The sequence below is a fragment of the Loxodonta africana genome, chromosome 23, assembly GCF_030014295.1.
Source record: "Loxodonta africana isolate mLoxAfr1 chromosome 23, mLoxAfr1.hap2, whole genome shotgun sequence".
Lineage (NCBI taxonomy): Eukaryota > Metazoa > Chordata > Mammalia > Proboscidea > Elephantidae > Loxodonta > Loxodonta africana.
The window spans coordinates 17,414,804-17,441,264 of NC_087364.1; the positions used below are offsets into that span (position 1 = coordinate 17,414,804).

At 44.8% G+C, this 26,461-nt stretch overlaps 1 long non-coding RNA gene across 1 annotated transcript; it reads right to left on the minus strand.

The window, feature by feature from the left end:
* Positions 1-47: 47 nt before the first annotated feature.
* On the minus strand, positions 48-25,472 carry LOC135228561 (uncharacterized). The gene is made up of 3 exons (XR_010319104.1): positions 25,173-25,472; positions 2,274-2,385; positions 48-563 (listed from the first exon to the last, which is right to left on the minus strand). It is a non-coding gene; the product is annotated as an uncharacterized LOC135228561 (long non-coding RNA).
* Between the last annotated feature and the right edge of the window lie 989 nt (positions 25,473-26,461).

The following is a 26,461-nucleotide window of genomic DNA, read 5'->3' on the forward strand; positions in this document are numbered from 1 at the left end:
AGTGGTACTGCAGAAGAAAGGCCTGGCAAACTGCTTCCATTAAGATTACAGCCTAGAAAAACCCATGGAGAAAAGAAACCAGCAACAGTTCATCAGCACAATTACTGGCGGGAAGGACTGGATGAAGGTGTCAGATGGAACACGGCCCAAGGCAGATCCCAAACAGAAAGCCACCATTCCACGCAGTTTTCCACCATTACCACTTTATGTCTTTTCACAAGCGAGGCCCTTCACCAGCACCTCTCCAAAGCACCCAACCATAGCCACCTCCCTCCCAGCTGAGCACACAGTTGGCTAAGAAGAAGGCCAGAACTCACTGCAGAAGATTCAAAAGACACAGGGCCCAAGCCACACACAGGAAGTTAAGGCTGGGAAGAAGGCCAGAACTCACTGCAGAAGGTTCAAGAAGACACAGGGCCCAAGCCACACACAGGAAATTAATTGTGACACGATCTCGTTTCCACAGGGGTTCACAGGAAAGCGGTTTGTTCTTTAGACAGTGAAAGGGTGTTGTATTCATCTTTATTCATCTTCTCGGTCTCCACAGAGACTAGTAGATTGTACTGCACAGAGAAGATAAACCGAAAAAACCAAACCCACTGCCGTCGAGTCGATTCCGACTCATAGCGACCCTGTAGGACAGAGTAGAACTGCCCCATATAGTTTCCAAGGAGCGCCTGGTGGATTTGAACTGCCAACCTCTCAGTTAACAGCTGTAGCACTTAACCACTACACTACCAGGGTTTCCACAGAGAAGATACTGATAATATATTTGTAGAACACATTTAGTTGAAAAAAAATGAATGAAAAATAGGCTAGATATGGTATTTATCGTTTCCAAGTAGAAGTTCACATTTACCTCTTCCATTCGATTTTTTTTTTTAATTGTGGTAAAATACATATAACCAAAAGTTTGCCATTTTAACCATTTTTAAGCATACAATTCAGTGACAATGCCACCAGGGCTCCTCAGTGACATTAATTATATTCTTCAGGTTGTGCTCCCATCACCACTATTCACAGTGTCCATTTCCAAAAGTTTTACATCCCTCCACCCACCCCCAAACAGAAACTCAATACCCCTTAAGCAGTTAACTCCCACCCCCTTCTTCCTCTATATCCTATTAAAATATATATATATATATATATCCTATTAGCCACTTATAAAACTTGGTCTCCATGCATTTGCCTATTCTAGACCATTCACATAAGTGGTGTCTACACACTTGGTCCTTTTGTATCTGAACTGTCTCACTCAGCCTCATGTTTTCAGGGTTCACCCGTGTATCATGTATCAGAACTTCGTTTCTCCTTATGACTGAGTAATATTTCACGTATTTATGTACCACGTTGCAAACCCTGGTGGTGTAGTGGTTAAGTGCTACAGCTGCTAACAAAGGGTCGGCAGTTCAAATCCACCAGGCGTTCCTTGGAAACTCTATGGGGCAGTTCTACTGTGTCCTATAGGGTCACTATGAGTTGGAATCGACTCGACGGCACTGGGTTTGGTTTTTTTTTTCACGTACCACGTTTGGACACCTGGGTTGTTTCTACCTTTTGGCTGTTGTCAATAACGCTGCAGGGAACCTTGGTATGCACCGATTTGTTTCAGTCCCTGTTTTCAGGTCTTTTGGGTCCACATTTAGGAGTGGAATTGCTAGGTCATATGGGAATTCTATGTAGAAATTTTTGAGAAGCTGGCAGGCTGTTTTCCACAGTGGCTGCACCATTTAACATCCCACAAGTTCCATTTCATTTTGAAGACGGGCTTTCTTCTTTCTCTCAGCCTTAGTGTCCCTGAGACCCGGTTTAGAGCCACTCTTCTCTCAATCACCTGAAAGCTGACTTAGCAACTTCCCCGGATCCCGTCCACAGAACTCCTCAGAGCCCAACACTTCCTTTCTTGGGAAGCTGCCGGGGTTGGATCCCTGAGCAACGCTTGCACTATTCTCCGGCAAGTCCACTCTCTGTTTCTCTCATCTTCTGCTCTCTAAGTTCTCTGTTCTCCCCCCGACCCCATACTCTATTTTTTCTGCTTATAATAGTGGCACAGACATCACAGAAAATTTAGGAAATGAAAAAAAGTATAAAGAAGAAAAAAAAAAAGAAAAAGACTCTCTTTTTCTAAAAGTCCTAGGTTTACTCACATGACTTATGAGCCTCACTGGGTTCCCCCCTTTTCCTTCTCCCCAACCTCCCAGCTCATGGTCCTCTTCCTGGAAGGCCTCTCACATTAGAATTTTTAAGCCTCTTTATTTATTTATTTTTTTTACCTTGGGGGATGAGCCCTGGTGGTACAGTGGTTAAGCACTTGGCTGCTAACTGAAAGGTTGGTGGTTTGAACCCACCAGATGCTCCGAGGGAGAAAGATACAGCAATCAGCTCCTGTGAAGAGTCCAAAAAACCAAACTCGTTGCCATCAAGTCAATTCCAACTTATAGCCATCCCATAGGACAGAGTACAACTACCCCCATAGGTTTTCCAAGGCTGTAAATCTTTACAGAAGCAGATTCCCACATCTTTCTCCCATGGAGCGGCTGGGTTTGACCTGCGGACCTTTTGGTTAGCAGCCGAGCACCTAACTGTAAAGATTACAGCCTTGGAAACTCTGTGGCAGTTCTACTCTGTCCTGTAGGGTCACTATGAGTCGCAACTGGCTCAAGGGCAGTGGATTTACCCTGGGGGGACAAATACTAGCATAAGGATTAGCATATTACAACCCACTGCTTCTCAGTCAGCAGCAACTCCAACAGATTGGGGTTATTTTTAATTTGCATGCTTGGGCAAAGGGGAGAGAGAATCATTGGGAATATAACCAAAGCTTCCTTTGGGGAGGAATGTCTTTTGGAAACAAACAAGAAGATGAGCTGTAATAGAAGCATGTGGCGATTTAACACTGGATGCCTCCCAGTCAATTTTGACTCATGGTGACCCCATGTGACAGAGAACTGCCACATAGGGTTTTCTAGGCTGTAATCTTTGCTGGAGAAAATTGCCAGGTCTTTATCCCGCAGAGCCTCGGGGTAGATTGGAATCACCAGCTTTTCAGTTAGCAGCTGAGCGCTTAACCGTTGCACCACCAGTGCATCCAGCATTCTGCAATGGTTGAGTTCTCTTCTGCCCGAGCACAGGTACATGGAACAAATGATTTCTCACAACCCCCTCCAGCCTCATACAGTGCGATGGCGTTTCAGGAAAGTAACCCTGCTTGCTGAAAAAGCTCTCAGATACCAGAAAAGGCCCATTGCTGGGAATGTCCTCTCTGGAAGTCTTTATGAAGTGTCGTGTGAGACGCTGCTCGACTGTCAGAGGTTCTCCAGCCCCGTGTGCTTATGAAGCTCTGTGGCTCCCAGGATGATGTGTCCCAAGTCAAAATTCTGGTCAGATGGGCAGGCAATGTCCATGTCTGGACAATGTAGCAAAATACATTGTTACCATAAGATCCCAGAATTTATTGTAAACCTACTATTAGGTGAGTGGTGCAAGCAGTTAACATACTCAGCTGCTAACCGGAATATTGGCGGTTCCAGTCCTCCCAGAGGAGCCTAGGAAGAAAGGCCTGGCAATCTACGTCTGAAGAATTGGCTATTGAAAACCTCATGGAGCACAGTTCTACTCTGACACACACGGGTTCTCCATGAGTCGGAATCGACTCAATAGCAACTGGTTAGATACAGCCTAATTACGGGAACCCTTCTTAGGATCAGCGTGAAAAGGAGATCAAGATAATTCCTACTAATGGGTTAGAATCTAGATATAAACACAGGGACCCCGAAATTTTCTTGGAGAAGGCATGATGAATTTTCTGGTGTAACCTAGATATTGGCTATCTACAGGCTTTTACCTCCACACCTGAAGCAGGATTGTGTGCTCATTATGTCCCCAAAGACAAATTTATGCCAAAAACTATAAGTGAGCACTGGAGATTTTGCTAAAGATCGTGCTAGGCAGCTAAAGAGGAAGGTGTAGGGCAGAGCACACGGCATTTCACTCCAAAACCTTAATGGGACATCTCCCCAGTCTTTGTTCTTGGCATTAAATGTTGTTCTTGTTGTTAGTTGCCATTGAGTCAGCTCCAACTCATGGCAACCTCACGTACAACGGAATGAAGATTTGCCCAGTCCTGTGCCATCTTCACAGTCATTGGTGTGCGTGAGTCCATTGTGGTGGCCACTGTGTATTTTGAGTGCCCTCCAACCTGGGGGGATCATCTTCCACAGCTATATAGAACAACATTCTTTTGTGATCCACAGGGTTTTCATTGATTAATTTTCGGAAATAAATCGCCAGGCCTTTCTTCCTAGTCTGTCTTAGTCTGGAAGCTCGCTGAAACCTGTTTACCATGGGTGACCCTGCTGGTATTTGAAATACTGGTGGCATAGCTTCCAGCCTCATAGCAACAGATAAGCCACCTAATAACGCAGTAAGACTGTCATATTTTCCAGTTTGGGATCAGTTAAGAAATCTAGGTCTCTCTTCCTCTACAGTAGTATAGACTGACAGATGGGTGGTGGTGGTGGCATTAAATAGTTGCTCCTTAAATTGTTCATTTATTGCACAACTTTGAATTGGGTTTAAACTAGGGTGCAGCAACGCACTGAGCCTTGAGGATAAGGCACGCACCCTCAAAGAGCTGCTGATGTGGTAGGGGAACCAGTCACAGAGTACTGAAACCAAACCCGTTGCCATCGAGTCAATTCCGATTCATAAAGACCTTACAGGACAAAGTAGAGCTGCCCCATAGTTTCCAAAGAGCGCCTGGTGGATTCAAACTGCCGACCTTTTTGGTTAGCAGCCGTAGCTCTTAATCACTAAGCTACCAGGGTAGGTAACTACCAACTCAGGGAGTCTCAAGAGGAGTTGGCCAGGCTAGAAAAGGCAAGGTGTGTTCCATGTAGAAGACGCAGCAGTAGCAAGGCAGAGGGGAAGGCTCTTGGCTGCGGTGGGATCGAGCACCCTTTGGGTCTGCAGCTTAGCACGGAGAGTGACGACAGACGGGGCCAGGTGACGGGGGCCTGCGTGCATTTGTGAGGAGCTTTCCCTTTATGTGCAGAAAACAGGAAGCCTTTGAAGGATTTATTTATGCTGTTATTTCCATCTATCGTGTCTTGTCTTGGCGGCCCTAAACCTAGGGAACATCTGATCGGCATCCTCCTGCCCAAAACCTGTCCAAAGTATGAAAACCACATTTCACCACGTGATCGTTCCTCTTTGGGTTAAATGGTTTTGAGTCTTTAACCTTTCCTCACACGGCCACTTTCTATCATTCATTCCATCTTTTCATTTTTGTCACTCTTCTTTCTGGATTACTTCAAGTTTTTTCCCCAGCTTTTCAAACGTGCAGTAATCAAGATAGCTGTTCTGTGCTGTCGAGTTGGTTCCAACTCACAGCAGCCCCGTGTGGGGTAGGAGAACCACCCTATAAGGCTTTCTAGGCTGTAATCTTTACAGGAGTAGATTGCCAGGTCTTTCTCCCGTGGAGCCACTGGTAGGGTTCGAACCACTGACCTTTGTGTTAGCAACGGAGTACCTTAACCATTGTACCACCAGGGCTCCTTGTAATCAAGATAATACAGTAAAACCTACAAAAGCCAGAACCTGTGTAAGGAAAACTCAAATATTATCCCCTAATAGAGGGGGATAGAAAAGTGGTTAAGACAACACCCTGCCAAAGGCAGAAAACGTGCGAGTGCCGTTGAGTTCCGGCTCTCACAGGTCTCACTGTATGTGGTTTTCTAAGAGCAGGGAAACATGACGAAATGACTCCTCCTGTCCTCACAGTGAAGTCTCCTTTGAATGCATTCTAGACTGTGGGAGGCTTTTTTTTTTTTTCTCCCCACAATAGTGCAGTAAGATTGGCATATTTCCAGCTTGGGATCAGTGAGGAATTCCAGTTCTCTTTCCTCTATCTTATACCCACCAGTCTCTAACCAGCTTTCGTATGAATCGGCACATTTTGGTCCTAGTGTGTTGTCAGTTGCCGTCAAGTCAGCTCCAACTCATGGTGGCCCCATGTACAACAGAACAAAACAATGCTTGGCCTTGCGCCATCTTCATGATGGTTGGTATGTTCGAATCCATTGTTTCAGCCACTGTGTATTTTGAATGCCTTTCAACTTGGGGGCTCATCTTTCAGCATTATATTGAACAATATTCTGTCGTGATCCATACGGTTCGCACTGGCTACTTTTCAGAAGTAGATCACCAGGCTCTCCTTCCTAGTCTGTCTTAGTCTGGAAGCTCTACTGAAGCCTATCTACCATGCATGACCCTGCTGGTATTTGAAATACTGGTGACATAGCTACCACATACTAGTAACATGCAAGCCACCGCAGCATGACAAACTGACAGACAGATGGTGGTCCTCGTGTGCCAGTTTGCATTTCTGCTCTTCGTGATTACTGGACATGATCCATTTTGTTTTAATTATTTTAGTTTCTATATATAAAATATTGTATTTTTGTGAAACTGTACACAACAAGACAGGTTCCCATTCACCAATTTCTCCACATATTGTTCAGTAACATTGGTTACATTCTTTACATTGTATCACCTTTCTCATTATTTCCATTTCAGTTGTTCCATTCCCATTAAGTCGTACTGCCCCCTAACCTTCTCATCTTTGCATTAGAGTAATACTTGGCCATTTGGTTTCATACAGATGATTTTTTAAAAGTATGCGGTACTCAAGGGTGATAGTCTTTATGTGCTAATTTGCTATTTGGTTAAAAGGTTACTTGAGGGGATAGTTTCAGTTCAAGGTTTAAAGAGTATTTCAGGGTGATAGTCTCAGGGATTCCTCCAGTTTCAATGGGTCTAGTAATTCTGGATTTTTTGAGAATTTAAAGCTCTGTTCCACATTTTTCTCCGTTTCTATCAGGATCCATCTATTGTGGACCTGATTTACTCCATTTCTATCAGGATCCATCTATTGTGGACCTGATTAGAACGTTTGGTAGTAGTAGCCAGGCACCATCTAGTTCTTCTGGTCTTTAGTTACTTAAAGTCTCTCGTAAATCCTGGATCTTTCCCTATTTACCACTCCCCCCACCCCCCGCCAAAATACCTAGTTCTAGAACATACAGTGCTGGATATCTTCTAAGCATGATTTCAACAACACATTGACTAAATATCTTTGAAGTAGTTGAAAGACAAACTCTGGGGATGATTCGTTTGTATGTTAATTATCAGTGTCAAATCTAATTTCTGATTGTGTTGTAATTCCTTCTTTTTAGCCTCTTCTTTTTCATTCCTTAAGGACTTGAGCCTTAGCTAAAGTGTTGCTGTCAGGATTTGGGAAGCTATTTGAAATCTATCAAGGGTGCACGGCCCCCTGGCCTCTTGAATCAGAATTTTCCACAATCCCTATTACGACAGCTGGTGAGTTGGTGCTTTTTCAAGGCCTTCTCTCTTTTTTTTTAATTCAGTAAAATTAATCTCCTTCCTTCCTGGTATAAATTAGTTTATCTCATTTACTCTTGTTGGGAAACCATAATGGTGTTAATTAATTTAGGGTTTCACACTGATTTGGACTGGTTCATTGCAGGGAGGGGCTGCCGAGAGTTTTTCTTAGAGACTGTTGAGCAAGCTCAGGAGACATGGAGAATTAACAGTAATGTGAAGACGGGAAAATGAAGCTGTTTTTGAATGTGTAAGCAGCCATTGGGGTAAGGGCATTGGTTTACATATGAATTTTAGCTCCAAACTGAGGATTTTCTACAGTGTAAAGTTGAGTAGCTAAGAAACTGAGAAAATGTTGCCACCTTTTTTTTTTTTTTAATCCTCACTAGGGAAATATGGAAGAGGAAATAGCACACAGAGTTTTTTTCTCCCATTTAAAAAAGAGATTCTTAAAAGGGAGTGAGAGAGTTATGGGAAAATCTAAAAGAATGGTCCCTAGGAATATTTCATTCATAGAGAGCATATTTAAATATAAAGTTAAACTTCTCAAAGAGCTTTTCCATCTGTTATCTCATGTGTCTCTCATGAGAACCCTATGAGGTAGCCGGGGGAGTTAAGGCCACCCTCCTCTCACTGTGGGAAGACTGGGGCGCAGAGAGGTTAGGGGGCTTGTCTAGGGTTCCACCACGAGGTGTTAGCAGAGCTAAGAATGATCCTTCACCTATCTTGTTGCCAGTAGCATCTTCCCTCTAAGGAGCCCTGGTGGTACCATGGCTAAGCCCTTGGCTGTTAACTAAAAGGTTGGCGGTTCAAATATACCCAGAAGCTCCATGGGGGAAAGACCTGTCAATCTACCCCTGTAAAGATTACAGCCAAGCAAATCCTATTGGGCAGTTCTACTCTGTCACATTGGGTCACTATGAGTCAAAAATTGACTTGCCAGCACCCAACGACAACGACATCTTCAGTCTGCACCGTTAGCCAAACTGCCACCATCACCAAAGGATTCTGTCAGTTAGATCCACGATGGAAACCAAATGATCCAAGATGGTGAGGCAAACATGTGGCATACACTTATTGGTGATGGTAGCCACTCTTTTGAAGATATCTCTCACCTAGAGCTGAGGCAGCAATGAGATGATGACTTATAAAGTGGACAAGGCCTGAAGGATGTCGCTATTGGTGATCCCATAAGTGGAGGTCATGTTGAGAGAGAGACTTGAGCAATGCAACAAAGAAAGACAGAAAAACTGGCAAGAGAGATGGAGGAATGAGGTGGGAGACATGAAAGTGGCTCTTCAAGTCTCACACACTTGACGAACTACGGAAAAGCTCAGCCACCATGTTCATTCACTTATTCATTGATTTTTTTTGGGGGGGGGAGGGTGGTGAAAATACACATATGCGAAACATACTCCTATTTAATAATTTCTACACAGATTGTTCAGTGATATTGTTACATTCTTTTTTTTATTACATTGGTTACATTCTTCATATTGTGTCAATATTCTTATTTCTGCTTTAGTTGTTTCAGCCCCATTAATTTAGATTCACTGCTCCCTAAACCTCTCATCTATGCTTAGGAGTTACTGGTGTCCCTTTGTTCTCATACAGATTCTTTTTTTCTTTAAAGAGCACAATATTTGAGGGTGGCTTTTTGCCTTTTTGTGCTAAACTCTTTTTTTGTTTAAAGATGACTTCAGGAGATAGTTTCAGTTCAAGGTCTGAAGAATATTCCAGGGTAATAGTCTCAGGGTTGTTCACTGATTTTTTTTTTTTCAACAAAAATATATTGATCTTCTCAAAGGAGAATGAAGAACACCAAGGACACAAGGCAATTACGAGCCCAAGAGACAGAAAGGGCCACATGAACCAGAGACTACATCATCCTGAGACCAGAAGAACTACATGGTGCCTGGCTATAACCAATGACTGCCCTGACAGGGAACACAGTAGAGAACCCCTGAGGGAACAGGAGAGCAGTGGGATGCACACCCCAAATTCTCATAAGACCAGACTTAATGGTCTGACAGAGACTAGAAGGACCCTGGTGGTCATGGTCCCCAGACCTTCTGTTGGGCCAGGACAGGAACCATTCCCGAAGCCAACTCTTCAGACATGGATTGGACTGGACAATGGGTTGGAGAGGGATGCTGGTGAGGAGTGAGCTTCTTGGATCAGGTGGACACTTGAGACTATGTTGGCATCTCCTGCCTGGAGGGGAGATGAGAGGGTGGAAGGGGTTAGAAGCTGGCAAAATGGACACGAAAAGAGAGAGCGGAGGGAGACAGCAGGCTGTCTCATTAGGGGGAGGGTAATTGGGAGTGTGTAGCAAGGTGTATATGGGTTTTTGTTTGAAAGGCTGACATGATTTGTAAACTTTCACTTAAAGCACAATAAAAATTATATATATATAAAAAAAGTATATTGATCTTCATGAACAGCTGCTGTGAGATCAGGAATACTGGGTGGTATCTGGCTTACCATGACTAAATATTTTGATCAAAAATGCTACAGAAAAATCCAGACCAAAAGGGGGAAAATGCAGAACAGAATATCAAATGTTCAATGAAATCCAGATTTTCTGGAACCATGGAGGCTGGATGAACCCCTGAAACTATTGTCCTGAGATAATCTTTAAATTTTAAACCAAAAATATCCCCTGAAGTCTTCTTAAAGCCAAACAATAGTTTAGCTTATCTAATCAAGAATGTCTGCCTTGAGCACTGTGCTCTTTTAAGAACTATCTGTATGAGGATCAAATGGACAACAGCAACCAGAAGATTAGATAGGAAACTTCAGAGGCAATGAGTTTATGTTAATGGGGGAGGAACAATTCAGAAAAGGAGAGTGAGAACGGTTGCACAACCTGAAGAATGTAATTCATGTCTCTGAATGGTACATGTAGAAACTGCTGAATTGGTGTATGTTCTGCTGTGTACATGCTCGACAGCAAAAATAATACTAAAAAAGTATATATATATTGAGCACTGATTATGTGCCAGGTACTGCAGCTAGAGGATAGGGATACAAAGGTGGAGGGACTTGGTCCCTGCCCTCAGCACACAGCATGGTGGGAGCAGGGTGGAGGCAATAGCCGTACGGTTTTGAGTAGGTCTTACCTAGTAACATCCTAAATCTTCCCATCCTCTGAGGCCTCTCCTAAAGCCACTACCTTCATCCTTCTGCCCCTCGTCCCTCATTCATTTACTTGATAACCCTCAAAGCTCCCATAGCACCATGCACTGTATCGCGCACTCTTTTGGGTGAGTTTTTAATGAACTTATGATAGAATATCCCCCAAGGTACAGTGAGTGTACAGATGATGCCTGTTCTGCACACGATACCCCTCCCCTGTGGGGAGTTGGTGGATTTTTTATTTTTCGCCCCTGCCAACCCATGGTGATCATGATGGTTAAGGTTGTGTGTCAAGTTGGCTGGGCCGTGATTCTCAGTGTTTATATGTGATCACTCCCTGGATTGAATCTGCTGTGAATAGCCAATCAATGAAAGGGAGTTTCCTTGGGGGTGTGGCCTGCGTTCAATTATTAGCAGATGTTCTGGCTTTCTGCTCATTCTGGATCCTGCAGCTGGCTCCTGTTCATCTGACCTCCCGTTCTTGGGACTTCAGCTATCAGCTTACCTGCACATCTCGGGATTCCTCGATCTTACAGCTTGTGAACAGCTTAGGGGCTATCAGTAGTTCAGTGTTAGAATTCTTACCTTCGGTACTAGAGATCCAAGCTCAATTCTCAGCCAATGTGCCCCAACTACCACTGGTCTGAGTGTAGGCTTGTGTGTTGCTATGATGCTGGACAGGTTTCAGCAGAGCTTCCAGACTAAAATGGACTAGGAAGAAAGGCCTGGCAATCTCCTTCCAAAAATCAGGCAATGAAAACCCTTTGGATCACAATACTCCAATCTGTAACTGCTCGTGGCGACGGTGTAGGACCAGGCAGTGTTTTGCCCTATTGTGCATGGAATCACCATGCACAATAAAATCATTGCTTCCAAGCATAACCTCCAATGGAGCATTACCATGACGACACGAGCACAACTCCACAGGTTGGGATGAGGAAGACCACAGGGATGGCCCAGGCTGATGTCAGGGCCTGACTGGGGTATCTACACAAGAAGCCCTCAGGCAGCTGACAGGAGGGGGCCTGATGATAGGGGAGTGTCGTGGATTAAATTATGTCTCCAAAAATATGTGTCACCTCCGCTGGGCCGTGATTCTCGGTGGTTTGGCAGTTATGAAATGATGTAATCATTCCCTGTAATGTGATCTGATGTGATCAGCCAATCCCTTATAAGGGGATTAGGGTGGGATGCAACTCCCTGACTCAGGCCACAGCCCCCATCCCATGTAAGAGGAGTTAGCCTGCAACACCTTTCATCTTCAAAAAACAAAAACAAATCTGTTGCCAGTCCCATTTATTCCCATTCATGACGACCCTATAGGACAGAGTGGAACTCTCCTGGAGAGTTTCCAAGGAGTGCCTGGTGGATTCAAACTGCTGACTTTTTGGTTAGCAGCCTTAGCACTTAACCTCTACGCCACCAGGGTTTCCACTTTTTATCTTACAAGACATAAAAGTCAATTCTGACTCACGGTGACCCTATAGGACAGAGGAGAACTGCCCCATAGGGTTTCCAAGGAGCGGCTGGTGGGTTCAAACTGCCAACCTTTTGATTAGCGGCCAAGTTCTTAACCTCTGTGCCACCAGGACAGAGAGGGCCAGGGGACAGTAGAGTCGGCTTGGCCCACTGGGCACAGTAATAGGCTGCAATGCCTGTGCCATTTTACAGTTAGGTAATTTTTTGGAGAGTGGAGAGAGGAAGGAGAGGGCACAGGCAGGACGAGATTGGGAAACATTCCCTCAGCTGAGAGTGGCTGGGTAATTAAAGCCCTGGTGTCTCCAGTCACAGAAGAAAAGAGAGAACAAATGCTGGAACCCAGCTGGCAGATGTGCTTATAGTGCCGAGAGAAAACTCACAGAACATCGGGGTGCCATCTGGGTTGAGAGCTCACTGCTTGGATGATGCAGCTTTCACTTAGGAAGATGAGGTATCAGACTCCCTGGGCCCTCTCCATCCATGTCTGTATCTGGTTAGCTGTTGTTAAGGGCATACACAACCAAAAAAAAAGTTGCTGTTGAGTCGATTCTGACTCATAGCGACCCTATAAGTTCAGAGTAGAACTGCCTCATAGGGTTTCCAAGGAGCAGCTGGGAGATTTGAACTGCCGATCTTTTGGTTAGCAGCTGAGCTCTTAACCACTATGCCACCAGGGCTCCAGGGCATACATACCCAAAACCCAAACCCATTGCCAGTCGAGTCTATTCTGACTCACAGCAAACCAATAAGGACAGTAGAACTGCCCCCATAGGGTTTCCAAGGGGTGGGCCACTGGATTCTAACTGCTGACCTTTTGGTTAACAGCTAAGCTCTTTACACCATGACGCCCCGGTGTACATGGAACCCCAAAATAGTACCACACGCACTCAGTATGCCAGGAGGAAGGGAGAAATTTCTGTGTAGGAAAAAAACAGTCAAAGCCAAGCATCCCAGGACTGACCTGTGTATCATGTGGGAAATGAGAAAGGAATAAAAGAATATGTATCTGTGCGTGTGCGTTTATATATAGAGAGAGTTCCTGAGTTACAAATGGTTAACATGAACGGAAATGTTAGAGGTTCAAGCCCACCCAGAGGAAGAAAAGCCTGGTGATCTACTTCCAAAAAATCAGCCATCGAAAACCTTAGGAAGCACTGTTCTACTCCGACACACATGGGCCTGCCATGAGCTGGAATCAAGGGCAACTGGTAGATAGAGAGATAGACAGACAGACAGACAGATGGTAGATACATACATACATACACACATAGATATACAGATACATGTATAGATACATAGATAACTGTGACGGTTAATTTTATATGCCCAGTACCTGTGGAGTGTGACCTTGTCTGGAAATAGGGTCCGTGAAGAAGTTATCAGGTAACGTGAGGTCACGCTGGAGTAGGGCAGCCCTAATCCTATACGACTGGTGTCTTTATAAGAAGAGGAGAAGAGACACAGAGACAGACACACAGGAAACACACAGGAAGCAGATCACCAGGTCTTTTCTCCCTCAAAGCAGCCAGTGGATTCAAACTGTCAACCTTTTGGTTAGTGGTTAGCAGACAAGTGTTTAACCGTTGCACCACCAAGCCAAAAACCAAACATGCATGCGGAGAATCCATCTGGAAATAGGGTTTTCTTTGTTATGTTTAATGTTGTATCTGTGTAGTGTGTGTCTTAAACCAATCACTTTTGAGATTTCAAAAGAGCAGATTAGGTACAGAGAAATGTTAAAACAAAAATCATGTTAAGCCAATAATTGAAATTGATTGAAGCTTATTTAGTACATGATTTGCAAACCGGGGTAACATTTCAACTAGAGAGGCAAAAATGTTCTGAAGATAAGAAAACCTCCTGAGGCTCTTACACCCCATGTCATCAACATTGTCATGGAAACGAGGCCAGAGCAGTGTTTTTATAATAACAATTTACCCTAAAACATAGCTTCTACATAGATTCTCCAAAGAAGCCCAATGCCTGAGGCAATATGGTCTCACTAAGCTGCTTACTCGGCTCTTGTTTGACTTAAAGGTGACCTTAGGAATCCAGTTTTCTCAAGGCTCAAGGTTCAAAAGAACACCTCAGGGCCCTGGCCTGGGTGGGTCACTCCAACTCCATGGACCCCCAGAATGTGGATTCCAGGAGAATTAAAATGGTTTCTCAGAAGGAAGCAGAAACAGAGAAGAAGATACACGCCAGTGGAGATCTCCAAGGAATCAGGAAAAAAAACAGAAGCTGAAAGGAGATAAGAACCTTGCTCCGAGCTACCTCCCCCTAAAGCCAGTGCCCTGAATTGAAACTTCCAGCCTGCTGACTGTGAGAAAATAAATTTCCATCAGTTAATGCCACCACTTGTGGTATTTCAGTTACAGCAACACTAGGTAACTAAGATACTCCCTTAAACAGGAAGGTCTAAAGGATCCACTTTTAGCTGCCCAAAAGTCCAGTCGAAATGCCCACCTGAGACCTTGTAAGCTGAGTGTTCAAAAACAGCCATGGTGCTGGTGGGAATGTAAAATGGTACAACCACTTTGGAAATCAACTTGGCATTTCCTTTAAAAGCTAGAAATAGAACTACCATGTGATCCAGCAATCCCACGCCTTGGAATATACCCTAGAGAAATAAGAGCCTTCACATGAACAGATATATGCACACCCATGTTCATTGCAGCTCTGTTTACAATACCAAAAACATGGAAGCAACCAAGGTGCCCATCAACGGATGAATGGATAAATAAATTATGGTATATTCACACAGTGGAATACTAAACCCAAACCAATACCCAGTGCCGTCGAGTTGATTCCGACTCATAGCGACCCTATAGGCCAGAGTAGAACTGCCCCATAGAGTTTCCAAGGAGCACCTAGCAGATTCAAACTGCCAACCCTTTGGTTAGCAGCCGTAGCATTTAACCGCTACGCCACCAGGGTTTCCAATGGAATACTACGCATCGATAAAGAACAATGATGAATCCGTGGAACGTTTCATAGCGTGGAGAAATCTGGAAGGCATTACACTGAGTGAAATTAGCCAATTGCAAAAGGACAAATATTGCATAAGACCACTGTTAAAAGAACTCGAGAAATAGTTTAAACAGAGAATGTTCTTTGATGGTTACGAGGGTGGGAAGGGAGGGACGGAAGGAGAGGGGTATTCACTAATTAGATAGTAGACAAGAACTATTTTAGGTGAAGGGAAAGACAACACACAATACAGGAGAGGTCAGCACAACTGGACTAAACCAAAAGCAAAGAAGTTCCTGAATATAACCAAACTCTTTGAAGGCCAGAGTAGCAGGGGCAAGGGTCTGGGGACCATGGTTTCAGGGGACATCTAGGTCATACATTCTGCATCCCACTTTGGTGAGTGGAGTCTGGGGTCTTAAACCCTTGCAAGTGGCCATCTAAGATGCATCAATTGGTCTCATCCCGTCTGGAACAAAGGAGAATAAAGAACACCAAAGACACAAGGTAATTATGAGCCCAGGAGATAGAAAGGGCCACAAAAACCAGAGACTACATCAGCCTGAGGTCAGAAGAACTAGATGGTGCCCAGCTACCACCAATGACTGCCCTGACAGGGAACACAACAGAGAATTCCTGATGGAGCAGGAGAGCAGTGGGATGCAGAGCTCAAATTCTCTTAAAAAGATCAGACTTAATGGTCTGACTGAGACTAGAGGGACCTTGGAGGTCACAGTTCCCAGACCTTCTGTTAGCCCAAGACTGGAATCATTCCCAAAGCCAACTCTTCAGACAGGGATTGGACTGGACTATGAGACAGAAAATGATAGCGGTGAGGAGTGAGTTTCTTGGCTCAGGTAGACACATGAGACTATGTGGGCAGCTCTTGTCTGGAGGCAAGATGAGAAGGCAGAGGGGGACAGGAGCTGGCTGAATGGACACAGGAATACAGGGTGGAGGGGAGGAGTGTGCTATCTCATTAGGGGGAGAGCAACTAGGAGTACACAACAAGTTGTATATAAGTTTTTGTGTGAGAGACTGACTTGAATTCATTTAAAGCACAATTAAAAAAAAAAAAAGAAACTACAGCCATGGGCCTCATGGGTGGACACCATAATGAGATGTCTAAGTATGCAAAGCCTGGTTTTATTTTAACACATCAGAGCTGGCACCTCAGCAGAAACACCTCTATACCCCCAGACCATCAGCTGTCTGTCAGAGAGGGGACACATAGAGCTGCAGGACATGGGTTACCTGTGCTCACACTGAGGGGAAGAAAGTGGTGCGTCCAGGGAATGTGGACTGGGGAGGAACAGAAGTACAGGATGGGGACACAAGGGGATGAACAGCACAGGCAAGAGTGAGTCAAAACTCCACCACCTGATTCTGGGGTTGGGTGAAAAAACTCCCAGGGTACCCCTGCCCTCCAATTTGAGACATGCCCCAAATATCCTGCTCTGCCCTGCCGCTTTGTCCACACCCCTGCTCTGGCAGATGCAGTGTGCCCTGTAATATCTGATCTCCTTCTTGCTTTGCTCCTGGCAGCCTTGGTGGCTGTTGTGGGCAAGTCTTTGCAGCAGGAGTCCAGCTCATGGCACTTGAAGCCCCACACTGTCACCTGTCTATTTGGGGCTGTCCACCCACAAGCCCTGGTCCAAGGGTCTTTGTACTCTCTTCCCGAGCCCTGGTGGCACGGTGGTTAAGTGCTCGGCTCCTAACTGAAAGGTTGGCGGTTTGAGCCCACCAGCCACACCTCAGTACAAAAGACCTGGCAACCTGCTTGCATAAAGACTACAGCCTAGAAAACCCTACGGGGCAGTTCTACTCTGTCACATGGGGTCGTTATGAGTCAGAATCATTATGAGATGGCAACGGGTTTGGCTTGATTCCCTAAGCCCGGTTCTCAGGCAGATGCTGCCATTCACCAGCTCTCCTGCACGGCCAGTGAGCCACTGTTCCTCCCCAGGCAAACGCCGAAGAGGCTGTCTGCAGAATGGCGCAGTCCTATATTTAGCCACATTGAATAATAAGAGGACAACAATGCTCTGTGCTCAGGGCACTCCCCTTATCAGAGGGACTCTGTGTACTCGACAAACCTGCACCAGCGCTGCACCCTGGGGAGGGCGCAACAGCCCAGGATTGTGATTCCAGCCCCATAGCTCTAGAGGCTAAGGCTTTGCTGAGATCTCGCAGTGGGTCAAGGAGCGCTGGTGGCACAACGGTTGAGCGCTCAGCTCTGAACCGAAAGGTTGGTGGTTTGAACCCATCCAGCGGCTCCGTAGGAGAAAGACCTGGTGATCTGCTCCCCTAAAGATCACAGCCTAGAAACCTTATGGGGCAGTTCTGCTTTGTCACGTGGGGTTGCTATGATTTGGAATCAACTTGAGGGAATCCAACAACAACAACAACGGCGCGGTCAGTCAGGAGCCAGAAACAGAGCGCTGGGCCACTACTCTAGGTTTTCACCGTGGCCTGCCTCTTTTTAATCCTTCGGAGTCTGCAGCTCCCCAGAGCTGGTTCTCTCTCTGTTGTCCCAAAAACATTCCTGCACTCACAGCTTCCCCGGCCTCACAAGCCTGGAATTTGGCTTCTCACTGTTGTCATTGTTGTGTGCTGTGGAATTGATTAGGACTCATAGAGACCCTGTGTGACAGAGTAGAACTGTCCCATAGGGTTTTTTAGGCTATAATCTTTACGGGAGTAGATTGTCAAGTCTTTCTCCCACAGTTGCTGGGTGGATTTGAACTGCCAATCTTTCGTTAGCAGCTGAGCGCTTAACCATTGTGCCACTAGGGCTCGTTGCTTCTCAGCAGAAACACAGAAATGCTCTCTGGGCCATAGCAGCAGCAGCCTCACCATGGTGCTCGCTGCTCAGAGGAGAGCTTCCACCCAAAGGCGTGCCTTGGCTGAGTGTGCTGTGGTGGGTGGGGCCCCAGAGGACGTGCTGTGAAATGGTGAGAACCCTGTGTGCAGGAGTTAGTCCGCATTCTAGCTCTTCTATCTCCCTGGGTTTCTAATTCAGTAAAATGACGGGGTGGTGGACCTGGAGCAAGAGAGACTAGTCTCTGGTGGGGTGGACCCGGCTGAGGGTCCTCTGGAATTTCTTGACCATTAGCATGATCTCTTCTCTCAGAAACAGTAAACCCTATCATACGTTAGAAGCTCAAAACCAATTACTTCCTTTCATTCTATTACCACTGTAATGACACTCCTTTGCAGAAGATGCAATGGAAGTGAGGTGGCAAAGGTTAGCAAAGGCAGACAGTGCAGAAGCGATGCTAACTAGAATTGGCTTTGGGTATGGAGTGTTCAACAGCGAGAGAGAATGGTGCTATGGCCAAGAACACAAGCTTTCTCATTTCTTCCATGAACAATGTCTTAGTTATCTATTGCTGCTCTAACAGAAATACCCAAGAAAACCACAAGTGGGTGGCTTTTACAAACAAAAATTTGTTTTCTCACAGTTTAGGGGGCTAGAAGTCTGAATTCAGGGTGCTGGCTCTGTTGGTAGGCTTTCTCTCTCTCTCAGCTCTGGAGGAAGGTCCTTGTCTCTTTGAGCTTCTGCTCCTGGGTGGTCTTCATGTGGCTTGGTGTCTCTCTCCCCATGTCTGCTATCTCTCTTGTTTGAATCTCTTTTATATATCAGAAGAGATTGACTCAAGATACACCCTACACGAACCCTGTCTTATTAACATAACAAAGACAACCCATTCCTAAATGAGACTATAATCACAGGCATAGAAGTTAGGATTTACAACAGATATTTTGGGGGGACACAGTTCAATCCATAACAAACAACTCCTTTGCTGTGAACATTTTGATCAAAGATTTAATGGTAGCATCCTGATCAAAAGTGGTGAAAATGCATAACAGAATTCCAAATTCTCATGAAATCCATACTTTCTAGAACCACTGAGGCTGAATGAACCCCTAAAACTATTGCTCTGAGATAATCTTTAAGCTTTACATAAAAAATATCCCCTAAAGACAGTAACCATTCCCGAAGCCAACTCTTCAGATATGGATTGGACTGGACAACAGGTTGGAGAGGGATGCTGGTGAGGAATGAGCTTCTTGGATCAGGTGGACACTTGAGACTACGTTGGCATCTCCTGCCTGGAGGGGAGATGAGAAGGTGGAGGGGGTTAGAAGCTGGTGAAACGTACACGAAAAGAGAGAGTGGAGGGAGAGAGCAGGCTGTCTCATTAGGGGGAGAGTAATTGGGAGTGTGTAGCAAGGTGTATATGGGTTTTTGTGTGAGAGACTGACTTGATTTGTAAACTTTTACTTAAAGCACAATAAAAATTGTTAAAAAAAAAAAAATCCCCTAAAGTCTTCTCTAAACCAGCCAGTATATTAGCTTATTTAGTCAAGAATGTTGGATTGAACGTCATGCTCTTTTGAAGAACTATCTATATGGGTTCAAATTGACAATAGCAACTGAAAAGGTCAGACAGAAAGCTTAGGGGACAGTGAGTTCATGTTAACGGGGAAGGAACAATTTGGAAAACAAAAATGAGGTTAGTTGCACAACTTAAAGAATATAAACAATGTCACTAAATTGTGCCTGTAGAAATTGTTGAACTAGTGTATGTTTTATTGTGTACCTTGAACAGCAATTAAAAAAAAAAAAGAGCACAGGCTTTAGGCTTTATGTTTTCCTAAAAGGATCACACCAATCTATATCCTATTACACACCTGATCATTGACACTACTTCATGGAGAAGTGGAGTCTGTGTTCTCTCCCCTCGAATCCAGGCAGATACTTGCAATTTCCTTGACCAATCGAATGTAGTAGAAGTGATGGGTATGACTTCCAAAGCTGGGTAACAAGAGGCAATGCAGCTGTCACCTTGCACCTTCGAGGAAGCCAGTCTCCACCCTAAGGACACTCTAGCAGCCCTAGGAAGAAGCCCAAGTGGAGAGAAAGGGCAGCTTTCAGCCTATGGCGAGTGCTAGCTTGCCAGTCACGTGAGGGAATCATCTTGAATGCAGATTGTCCAGCCCTATCAAGTCTTCAGAGGACTGCATCCCCACCAACTTAGGATGGCAGCCACAGGAGACACCCTAGTGAGGACTGCCAAGCCATGCCCTGCCCAATTCCTGACCAACAGAACAAAAATTATTATGTTTTATATAATTTATGTTACTTTTCTTGCTGCCGAGAATATACACAGCAGAATATACACCAGTTCACCAATTTCTGCATGTACTATTCAGTGACATTGTTTACCTTCTTCAAGTTCTGCAACCCTTCTCACCTCCCTTTTCTATTGTTCCTCTCCCATTGACAGAAATTCACTGCCCACTAGGCTTCCTATCTTTTTGAGTTGCGGTTGTCAATTCGATCCCATATAGATAGATCTTGAAAGAGCACAGTGCTCAAGGCAGACACAGAGATTCTTTTTTAAGCCATTATGTTTGTAGGTGATTTGTTATATAGCATCGAACAACTAAAATACCACAGCAACACTATACCAACCCTAGGACAGAGTAGAACTGCCCTACATGGTTTCCAAGGCTGTAATCTTTACAGGAACAGATCGACAGCCAGGTCTTTCTCCTGTAGAGCAGCTGGTGGCTTTCAAACTCCCGACCTTTTGGTTAGCAGCTGAGCACTTCACCACTGTGCCACCAAGGTTCCTTCTATAAAGATTATAGCCAAGGAAACCCCATGGAGCACAGTTCTACTCTGCAACACATGGAGGTCGCCATGAGTCAGAATCAACCCAATGGCAATGGGTTTGGTTTGGTTCTGACTATTTCAGGTGATGAAAAAAAGCTTTGAATTTAAAAATGATTATCTCTAATCAGATTTTCAAAAGGAAAATTCAAGAATAACAATTGCAGAGCTTCTCTTTAATAGACTAAATCGAATCTAATGAAGACATGTAGGGGTAAAATCCAGACAATTTCCCCAGAAACTTCAGTCTAGTTTCCCTGCCAGGCCCCCACCCTCATATACATAGGGCCTGACCTTTGTTCCCTGGTGGCCTCTGGCCTTGCTCACCTGTGAATTAGGGATTATGGTAACGTCTTGCACTTTTCATTGTGAGCTAATTCCCAAAGCAAGTCCAAGTCACAGGAAAAAGCCAATAGCCTTATTTCTTAAAGCAGAAAAATCAATTAAAAATTTTGGAAATACCAAACCCTAGTCCTTCCCCATATTCTCATTCATCAACCTACTTGTGGTCTTAACACATTTGGGTGACTGTATAGCCAAAAGAGGGAGCCCTATTGGTGCAGTGGTCAAAAGGTTGAACCCACCAGTCGCTCCTCAGGAGAAAGATGTGGCAGTCTGCTTCCATAAAGATCTACAGCCTAGGAAACCCTATGGGGCAATTCTACTCTGTCCTATAGGGCTGCTATGAGTCGGAACTGACTCGATGCCAACAGGTTTTTTGGATTTGATGGCCAAAAGAAAATGAGTTTAATAACCAAACGGTGTTATTTACGGTGATTACACTAAACCAGATCTTTTGTTTTCTCAAGAGCAGCCCAACTTAATGGGACTCGAGGGGCCAAAGATCTATTATCTCTATGACCCCACAGAGGAGGGCCCCATGTTTGCAGCCACCCGAGTGATACGGCAAATCCAGATTTCTTCTGAGTTCAAAGTTCAAGCTCTGATTCAGCAATGACTGCTATTCACTGAGATTTTCAACATGCTCTGATTGATTAAAAAAAAAAAAAAAAATTTTTTTATGATTGATTTGATATTATAATAATCCCTTCTCTCTTTTCCACAAAGGCTACAGGACATCTTAGGAAAAAACTTTAAAGTATTTAATGTTATTTTAATAATTTTTTGATAAGCTCTTTAAACCCACTGACAAAGTTGAAACAATGCCGGGGACTGGAGATTAGAAATTGTAGAACCCTGATTTTTGTTTGTTTGTTTTAAATTTTTAGTGCTACCTTTCCCTAAATCTTTCGTCACCTGTCTAGTTTAACCAAAATAAAATCCGTTGCTGTCGAGTTGATTCTGACTCCTGGCAACGCTATAGGACAGAGTAGAACTATCCCACAGTGTTTCCAAGGAGCGGCAGGTAGATTTGAACCGCCAACCATTTGGTTAGCAGCCCAATGCTTAACCACTGCACCCCAGGGGTCCCCCTCTGGTTTATACAACTCTAATTTCACAATGGAAAAAAGACTTGACTATCTACTTCCAAAAAAAATCAGCTACTGCAAACCCTACAGAGCCCAGCTCTAATTTGGCACACATGGGGTTGCCATGAATTAGAATTGACTCAATGGCAACTGGTTTTTTTTTTTTTTTTAATTTTGCAATGAAACGGAATTCTTTTTCCCTCAAACTTTGTTTTCTGAACTCGGAATAAGGAAGTCTAATTTCCTTCTGTAATTCTGTAGCTTGTAAATTCATGGCATGTCGTCCAATTCCAACTGGTCAACCAACATTAATTTAACAAGCCATTTTCTATGGCGAAGATCTTCTTGGCTAGACTTTTTGGATGGAAGCTGCACTAAAATCTAAGGAAATATTGAACCCTTTTAGGAAAGCATTAACCTTACTTCAGGCCCCTTCTGAATTACTCCCATCATCCAAAGGTGCCATCGACCGGTTGTATATAATTTGAAGCAACCGAAATTATTCCAAGAAGGTGTGACTCACCCCTGAGTTATGCGTTTTCTAAACATTCCCGGTATCATGATGACTTCCAGGTTGGAGATTTTTGCTCTGTGCCAAGTCATTATGTATTCAGAATATGTATTGTAAACAAAAAATTACCACATAGCTGCCCAGGTGAAGGCGTGCCTAACAGGATTGGCACCAGGTTCACTTCAGGCGTTGGGAGTTGAGAAAGAGCAGGTTAAAGCAACGTCATCAAGGTCAGTAGGTGACACACAGCCTCTACTTTAAAAGTTATTATGAGCAGAAAAAAAAAATCCCTTGGCTCCTCTTTGCTGGTATTTTCCTGAACCTGAGAAATGTATTTGCTCTTTACTACGCCTACCCTCAAAACACCATCTTGCAACTCAGCCAAATTTTCTTCTGAGCCAACCATTCAGAACAAACACAAGGCTCATGGCAATCACAAACGTGTGTGTGTGTGTGTGCGTATGTGTGTGCGTGTGTGTGTGTATCTGGTGCCTTCCTTCCAGTCTCCTCCACAACCGTCAACCAGCACAATCCACATGTCCCAAAACACAACCCACATTCCCACCCCAGGACAAGTAACTAGAGCAAGAAACACGGGGAGGGAATTAGGTCCAGATTTAAACCAACCCACTCAGGTCTTTACTCTTCAACTATGAGAGAAGGTAACCTTTACTGAGGGTCATGCTCCAGGCTTGAGTGTGTGACCCTTCGATATTATTCCAATTCTCCTTCTTGAAGGAGAGAAAACACTTCTCTATGTTTAATTAATGCCAGAAGGCTGGGAATTCCAGAAAGATGGGTCCTAATTAGCGGAGTGCAGTTTCTCTTAGGCAGATAGTTCAAAAGGAAGGCTCTTGGCTGTTCCTTCACCAGAAGCCTGAGACAGATCTTGTTATGAAGGTGTGGTTCTGTCGTTGGTCACCGAGAGGCCCAGAGAACGAGATGTGAACCTGGGTTGAATCCCTGAACAGAAATGACAGAGGCCTTGATTATGGTTTCTATTCTTCTTGTCCTATGCCATCAAATAGATTCTGACTCATAGCAACCCTATATGACAGAGTGGAACAGCCCCATAAGGTTTCCTAGGCTGCAATCTTTACAGAAGCAGATTGCCAGGTCTTTCTCCTGCAGAGACGCTGGGTGGGCTTAAACCGTTGACCTTTTGGTTAGCAGACAAGCACTTAACCATCACCTCTCCTTTGTTTCTGTTCTACCAGCCACTAACTGAACACCAGGTCATTGGCTCCCTTGTCTGTAAAATGAAGGTCTTATACTTGAGTTCAAGATCTCTGCCAGCTCACAGATATTATGACTCTATGAGGTTGGTCAGTATTTGGTCAGTATTAGGAAATTCCTACTGGGTAACTAGGTTACTAGACAATTGGACGGTTTAGCACTAAGAAAGCCTTACGGCATATCTGAGATAATGGAGAATCCACAGAGAGGAGAGGGGAAGTTCCACCTACTTTAGAGGACTATACACATTTCTTAATGAAAGGAGGGTATTTAGCTACCTAACCCCCCCCCCCGAAAAAAAACCAAACTCATTGCCGTTGAGTTGATTCTAACTCATAGAGACCCTACAGGACAGAGTAGAACTGTCCCATAGAGTTTCTAAGGAGTAGCTGGTGGATTCGAACTGCCAACCTTTTGGTTAGTAGCCATAGCTCTTAACCACCATGCCATCAGTGTTACTGTAATACAAACGTCACAAGTGGGTAGCTTTAAAGAACACAAATGTATTTTCTCACACTTCCAGAGGCTGAAAATCCAAATCAGGTTCTTGGCTATGTTAATTCCTTCCTTGTTAGTAGACCTCAGTGTTCCTTAGTTACGTGGCTTGTAACAATCCTCACATGGCATCTACCTTCCCCTGTGTATGTCTCCGTGTCCATTGTACTCTCTTTGTAACTCAGAAGTGATTAGCTTTAGAACCCACCCTGCTTGGGTATAATCTAATTAACATAGCAAAGAAAACCCTGTTTCCAAACAGGATCGTATTTACAGGTATATTTTTTTAAAAACCGTTACCATTAAGTTGATTCCGACTCAGGGTTACAGAGCAGACCAGCTTCATATGATTTTCTCAGTTATAATCTTTACAGAAGCAGATTGCCAGGCCTTTCTTTCCCAGAACCACTGGGTGAGTTCACACTGCTGACCTTTAGTAGTTGAGCACGAATGATTCATGCCATCCAGGGACCCCTATTTAGAGGTTAAAAAAAAACCCAAATCCATTGCTATTGAGTGAATCCCAACTCGTAGCAGCCCTATAGGACAGAGTAGAACTGCCCCACAAGGTTTCCAGGAAGCCACTGGTGGATTCAAACTGCTGCCCTTTCGGTTAGCAGCTGAGCTCTTAATGACTGCGCCACCAGGGGCTCCTTTAACAGAGGGTAAGCCCTTGACAAAATGGCGAAGTTGCCAGAATACATGTTCAGCATCTTCACAATCCTGTTTTTTTAATCAAGTTTAGCAAAGAATTAAAATTAGTGACTCGATAGCACTATTTTTTTTTTTTTTTTAAGTCAGATACGTTTGGAGATCACTACTTTCTCACCAACGGGGTCCAGGCATTTGTGGAGGGAGAGGCTCTTGGTTCTCGTGGCAGGAACTGCCGTCCCGGGCCAGTGGGGCGAGGAGTCTGTAGGCATGCAGCAGCTGCGGTTTCAAGGTTTCAGACCTGCTGTCCTTATTTCTGGAAACCCTGATGGCGTAGTGGTTAAGAGCTTGGCTGCTTACCAAAAGGTAGGCAGATCAAATCCACCGGGCACTCCTTGGAAACCCTACGGGGCAGCTCTACTCTGCCCTGCAGGATCACTAGCATTGGAACCAACTTGATGGCAACGGGTTTGGTTTTTAGTTATTTCTGGTGCTGCGGGCTTGTTAGGCTTCCTCAAGAAGTGCATACATACTTTCTGGGGCCACACCTTGCTGAGTAGAACTGGCAACCGGAAGCCACAAACCACTCAACAGGAAAGTCCCTTCCAGATGAGTCCTTCCTCTGTGGAGTGAGGGGCCAGAGAGCCCTGCTCAGTGGAAGGTTGACCTCCCTCACCCCACATGCATCCAGTAAGCCCTGGAGCCAGCCCCGGGATAGCAGAGGGCCACTATGATCTAAGCTAGGCTCTCCTTCCCCCTCTGTTTGTTTGCATTCCATCTGATGAGACAGCTGGCAAACCCTCTCCTACGTCTCTGTGTGGTGAGCATGATTGTGGCTACAGGCTCTGATGTGCTCAGAGATGATGGCATGGAGCTCACGGGAGCATCACCTGGCTCTGGCCAGAGATTCCATTTGTGCCAGTGGCACCCAGGATATGTGGGAAAGAATTGATAATCCACCTCTCCTCACCCTAAGCAGATTTCCTTCTCCCATGGAGTCTCTGGGGGTTAAAGTGCTCAGCTGATAACCGAAAGGTTGGAGGTTCGAGTCCACCCAGAGATGCCTCAGAAGAAAGCCCTGGCAACCAACTTCTGCAAAATTAAAACCCAACACCCATTGCCCTCGAGTCGATTCTGGCTCATGCCGGCACTATAGACAGAGTAGAGCTCTCCCAGAGGGTTTCAAGGCTGTAAATCTTTACAGAAGCAGGTTGCCACATCTTTCTCCCGTGGAGCAGCTGCTGGGTTCAAACCACCAACCTTTTGGTCAGCAGCTGAGTGCTTAACTGCTGCACCATCAGGGCAAAATCAGCCACTGAAAACCCTATAGAGCACAGCTCTACTTTGACACACAAGGGGTTTCCATGGGTTGGGGTCAACTCCATGGCAACTGGTGATGGTGCAGGTTGAGAATAAGAGCAGGTGGGGGGGCAGGAAAGATGGCGCCATCAGGCACCAGGCATTTTA